The 6,329-nt window shown below is 36.5% G+C and overlaps 1 long non-coding RNA gene across 1 annotated transcript in view; it reads left to right on the top strand.

Moving 5' to 3' along the window:
- Positions 1-5,393: 5,393 nt before the first annotated feature.
- Positions 5,394-6,329, top strand: part of LOC114141234 (uncharacterized) — a 50,479-nt gene continuing 49,543 nt past the window's right edge. Inside the window, exons 1-2 of the long non-coding RNA XR_003594799.1 lie at positions 5,394-5,684; positions 6,188-6,262. This is a non-coding gene — a long non-coding RNA (uncharacterized LOC114141234). The remainder of the gene's footprint in view (positions 5,685-6,187; positions 6,263-6,329) is intronic.

Below are 6,329 nucleotides of genomic sequence, written 5' to 3'. Positions count from 1 at the left end.
CACTTTTTGTTTTTACTAAGGTTATTCATGCCATTTTGTAAAACTTGTTTGATGATCTAAAACTTTTTTCTTTGTTTTTTAAGGTAAGATCAGACAAAATTTGTAACTATTTAGTCTCCGTTACAAGATCAGTGAGGCTTTATAACCTGATCTCAACCCTATTGGCATATACCTAAAGCTGATTATTCTACTTATTGTGTTTTTCCTGACAGCTAAAATAATAATCAATACAACTGATAAAATATTAGAGGAGATTTCATTGAATCATAATTTTAATTGAATAATTGATCCTGCCACACAGGCTGCTAAGAATTTAAAAAATGTTCTGTTTAGTATCAAGACTTTTCTGAGATGTTCTGCCAGGTTAAAGGGATAAATTAAAATGCATGAAGGTCATTAATGTGCAGCTGAGCGATAACCTGTATTATCCTTAACTAGGTCTGAAAACCCAGGAGAGGAAAAAAAAATGTTCCGGAAAGGTTTTTATTGCAGTTTATGTCCTTGGAGCGCTTCAGGGCAAAACCAAACGGTTTCATTTGTGTTTTCTTTGCATGTTCACCTGTAATGAGGTCTTCAGAAATGATTGCCCCCAATAATCAGGGGAGTTTCTGTGTGTAGACATGTTTTCCCTGGACTATTCACATCAGCCAGCTGCCTCTGCTAACTGCTTATCTCTCTCCTTCTGTCCTCTCCCCATCCCTTATCTCCCACTACGACTTTTTTCTCAACTCCCTCGCTCCTCGCTCCCCTCCGTTCTATTTCGGGCTCCCGACTCGTCTCTCACTTCCTCGGCCTTTGAACTTTAACCCCCCGGTCTTCCCATTAACCTCCCATTCAACCCCCAACACTTTTAGCAGCTCCCACCCACCCACACACTGTTACAGTTTGCATCTCATTCATGTCTCATCAGTCACTTCTCTCGCAGCGGGAGGTGTTGCATCCAGCCACATTTCACTTGATTGCGAAGGAATTTACCAATATTTGCTACAATAAGAATAACAGATTTCTATGTAAATCACTTGGCACCATCAGTAATTAATTACCGCAACATTGTGCTGCTTTCCATCCATCAAAGCAGAAATGCAGCTCCAGATTATCGTTTTGAATTCAAAGGAGACAATTTCACACCAAAAAAATTGCAATTATTGCTCTGCGGACTCTTGATCCGATCATGCATCTGATACAATCTAGCCATGTAAAACTAACATGTTTCTTTCAAGCCAGTCTGATCTTTCTTTAATTACAACAGCTACGCCATAAAAGCAGCATTTTTAATCCCTCAGGTGTGAAACGATAACACACCGAGAGCCCACGATTAGCACACGGCTCATCAAACCTCATTATCAGTGCAGTGCTGCGTGTCAGGGAGAAACTTGTCAATGTCAGGAAATGTCAATAACATTTCCCCTTAGAGCTGCTCTAAGTGAATTGGGCCCCAGTGAGCACCAGCTGTGATTTTACTGTTACTTATATTGTTGCCATGAATCTCCTTCTAAATTGACGTAATATCTCAGCAGTACAGCAGCTCTGTTAAACAGCAACACCTTTGGGATAATGCCAGGTCCTGAGAGTTAGAGCAATTGAAATCATAATAAATAACTTCCAACCATTTTACGCCCTTACCCTACACAATTTATTTGAATTATATGTAGGTTTAAAAAGCTGCTTCTGATGTTCTTGAGGTCAAACCTGCCATCTGCTTTCAAAAAAACAGATGTAGTAAAATTCAGCCGTCCTTATTGGGCTTTCTTGATGCCTGCCTGTTAGCAGCTTTAGCTAAAGATTACAAAGGACCAAAGTTATTACGTTGCAGAAACGTAAGTGAGGAGAAGAGTAAAAAAAATCTGCACTATAATATTTAAATATTTATCCATAATTGGAAAAAAGGTGGCAAAATAGTGACTAACAATTTCAAAGATTCACAAAAACATAAGACAGAAAATCGTCAGCAAAGGTGCATTTTCTTTCAGAAATGAAAAAAACAAAACAATCAAGCTTCAAATTTTTTTAGGAAATTTGGAAACTACAGGTTCTTCTTCTTTTGAGTGTTTTGTTTGAAAATGTACGTTTTGTAACATCTACCCTGGCTCGTCCCGTAGGGGTGTAATGATACAGACAATTATTAAGAGTAGATTTAGCAATATCTTGTGCAAAATATAAAGTCTATTTCTTTCACAAATACAATAAATATTTCCCTGATGACAAATTGTCTTCTAAAGATCCTAATATCTGTGTCAGACAAACCCGAGTGTGACGAGTCGACTCACGTTTCTAATTCTAACGTCGTCCTTAACATTTTCTGTGCTTTACTATTCAAAAAACACACAACTTTATCCGTAGCGTTGACAAAACATTTCGATCTTCACTGACGGTTTTCTTATGTGTTCCTAAGATTTACCCAACATGCTTTCAATTCTTTTCCAGCTGACACGTGGGGAAAATGCTCCGTAAAAATCATTCAGTATGAAAAAACTAAAACGATTACCTGCCAGAGGTTATCTAAGCCAAGCTTAAACACAAATCTGGTAAAACAGCTGGAATGACTCAGTCAATGGGGAATTAACTGTCTGCGAGCGTCTCTGAAAATCATCATTTATTCTGTGTTTTGTGAGGATTACACATGCTTTCCATTAGTGTGGGCAGAGCAGGATTGTGGGGACTGCGCCTCCTTCTACGAGAATAACTAACTTTAAGAAGCTCAGCTGGACAAAGGCTGAACGAGAAGCAGTATTTTTTAAAAACAGAAAGGCTAGCAATGTGATAGAGGAGGTAAAAAATGTATTGAATCAATTATTTCAGTCCCTTCATGCCAAGAAATCAAAGCATAGTCCCGATCAAAAAGAAATTGGGGAAGGTTTCTTTAAATATTGTAAGAAATATTCAGTAAAGTCTGAAAATGATGGATACTAATATAGATACAGCTAAAAAACCTCCCATTAAAAATGTGAGTTTCCATTACGCAAATGTATTTTTGCAATTCAAATTTATACTATATGGACAATGGAAACACATCAAGTGTGTAGATTTTTAAAAAATAAAATAATACCATACAAAATATACCATATGTTTCTTGCCAACTTCTTGATGAAACAAACCAAGGAGAAAAAACAGTTTTATCTGAATTTCTACATAAAAAAGTTATTTTATTTTATGACTTTAATAACCGAACTGTGACCACTAGACATAAAAACCGTTGCTCTTAAAGAAGTACGAAAGTATAAAAGTATAAAAAAGAGAGGACTCCTGAGTCCACTGTAACTGAAGCAAATAAACATCTACAAAATACATTTAGACTCATTATTTTAAAACAAATAAATCCCAATTTTAGGCTCGATGTCTTTGAAATTGTTTTGGACGTATTTCACAGTGAGCATGCCGTCACACTTCCATGCTAAACTGTTGACAAGTTTTGTGGACAAAAAGTTTTGTCACGACTGGTTTCCTTTACATTTCATTTCATCTGATAATCTGCGCCTGAAGTGTTTACAGCAGGATGTCAGTGGATGTTCAGAGTTGTGTTTGAACAGTACTTTAAATACCAAAGTCCAAGGGAGAGAGAAGGTTTTCTAAAGCTGCTCAACCAGCTGACAAACTCTGTCTGCCAGGACGCCGACTCCTTTTATCGCTGCTCCTTTGTGAGCTCGATGTCTTGCCTCAGAGCCTTGAGGACAGATATTTGCTCACAGACATATGTCTGCTTCTAGATATTCTCTTTTATTTCCAAGGTTGTTTTGCGAGCTTCTAATTATGTCCTACTTAACAAGCTAGCAGACACAGAAACAATACGTTTGCACAAAGCATATGACTTTTCTTACACAAAGAGTAAAAGTGTGAAGATATGCCCACAGACTGTTTGTAATGAATGTTTTTGTGGAAAGAACTTGATGATCCACAGTGTTTTCTGTTTAATTTGGGAAGGATTGTTCTGATTTCACTTAGTTTTTATAAGATTCTTTATCATTTCCACCGATGAAGGATTGCCATGTTTAGTTTTTAAATCCAAGTATTCCTTGCAATGTATTATGTTTTGTTACACCGCATCGGCAAAATTTATTGTGTTTTATTTTGAATTTATGTCATAAATAAATACAAAATATTGCATAATTGTGGAAGAGATTGCATTTATTTCTTTTTTTTTACAAAGAGAAATCTGAAAAGTGTGGCATTTAGCTAATCTAAAATGCCTTGAGTCTTTTTACAAACATTTTGTGACATGGGTCAAGAGGCTAAAAAATTTATTTTTAAAAACAAAAAACACCAGAAATATAGCAATTTCTTTAACCTACTCAACAATAAATATCTTTTAGTAGAAATGAGGTCATAGATCCAAAACTTTAAATGCTTTTTACACATTTTCCTTCTTAAATGATCTCTTTTTATTTTGGACTCGATTGATGAAAACTGAAAACATGTTTCTTCTTTTCTCAGCAGTAAAACAGGATCTAGGTCAGTCTTCATTTGTAAACACTTGCTGCATTTAGCCAGGTTTTAATACAGAATTAAAAGCACATCAGGGTGCACTAAGGAGGACTTCAGAGCACAAGTCAATGAGTAGATGTGGTCCTAGTTACCATCACAACATAAAGAAACCAGAAAGCTGGGAAAAAAATAATGACTTTGTATTGCATCGAACATTTTTGTAAGTAGATTTTATTTTAAAATCTACTTGTATTGTAGGTATTTTACAATTTGTCCTAATTTATTTAAATTATACTTGAATTGTGGTTGGGGTGGCCGCACAAAATAAGTCCAGGGGCCACAAATGGCCTCTGGACCCTACGTTGAACACCCTCGATCTAAAAGGTTTTCTTCCAAGATCAGCTTTTGTGTCCCTGCTGTGATTGGCTTAAAATCTCCATAAAATGCATTGAGAATTGTGATGAAAAATGGTGAAAACTATGGATAAAAATGCTTGTGTAAGGTACCATGTCCACCCTGATATGGTAGAAAGAAAATAAAAAACATAAAATAAACTCTCGCTGGCACATCTGCTGCTTTAATCTGCATAGAGCTGTTCTCTTGAAACAGTGAGAGGAACTGCTTTGTCTGTGTAAATTGATTTCTCCTTTTCGGCTCTCATTTGTATGTTGGCCATTACTTTTTCATCTCAGGGGAGGTAGTTTGCACAGAACTCAGAGCTAATTACTTCTGTTTGTATTTTATCAGTTTTATACCCATTGCTTCCTCTCTCTGTAGTTAAACTCTCACCACGCTGGAGGGAAAATTCAGATTTATTCTTTGTTCAAAAGGCAATTTATCAAATAAGAAATGTATGCACAATTCAGCTTTTTTTAAATGCAGTTTCTGTAATTAAACAACAATCTTTTTGGTGATTGTCTTCAAATACACAGACAAATTTAGTTCTGTATCTTACGTGTAGGATTGAGAAACATGTGATTCGGTTGGGTAGGCGGCGCTCAAGCGTCCTGAAACACTGAACGCACCATCTGGAGAGGCGCACCTGGATTTGGCTGATGAGCTCCACCTGTGGAGTTTGTGTGTTGCTGCAGACGAGGCTAGAGACTTGGGAGGATTTTCATGGAAATTTCTCAGTGTAGAGAAAGTTCAAACACTTCAGTGAAACAAGTGAAAAGTTTTTTTAAGAGGAATAATAATAAAAAAAGAAGCTAAACTGAAAACAGCAGATGGAGCTGGTGGGCCAACCAGAAAAAGCAGCTGGAGAGGTAAGCTAACATTTGTTTTCTGTAAATGATCAGGTTGCTAGCTGCTTTTACAACATTCTGACTTTATTTAACAGAAAATCTGACATTTCTGTGAGAACTAATCACAACACTGACACCATAAAGCCCTTCAAACCAAACTGGTCTGCAGACCAAACAGCATCTGGCCTCAGCAGACAGAAACTGCAATGATGGATCCCATTTATTATGGATAGAGTCTGATGGAGGCTTCCTCCTTGTTTGCCAACGCTTCAGGCAGGTCAAGCACTAGTGACCTATTCAAAGTAGAAGTCCTCCCTCTTGTATTGATACTTTTCAAACTGTAAGTCAAAGATCTAAAATATGCATTTAATACTGGAACTCTCATTTTAGACGGAATATATTATAATTTTTTTATATTTTCCAGCTCGTAATAGTTGTATTCACATGCTGAACTCATCCATTTTTGCAAAACATCCTCAAATTAAATTTGAATTAATAAAATGAAAATTTGGTTTTCTTTCTAGTGAAGAGGAAGGAAGAAGTCAAGAAGAATACCTACCAAACTGGCAACATACGGAGGGATTTAAAAGCTGCCTGTGGTGAGTCCAGTGTTTCTCTGATTTACTGAAGATCACTTCTGACTGAAACTGAGATTTGAAACATTAA

Source organism: Xiphophorus couchianus, chromosome 24 (genome assembly GCF_001444195.1).
Source record: "Xiphophorus couchianus chromosome 24, X_couchianus-1.0, whole genome shotgun sequence".
Taxonomy (NCBI): Eukaryota; Metazoa; Chordata; class Actinopteri; order Cyprinodontiformes; family Poeciliidae; genus Xiphophorus; species Xiphophorus couchianus.
Note: the sequence above shows the minus strand (reverse complement) of the source record. Positions and strands in the feature narration are given on the sequence as shown.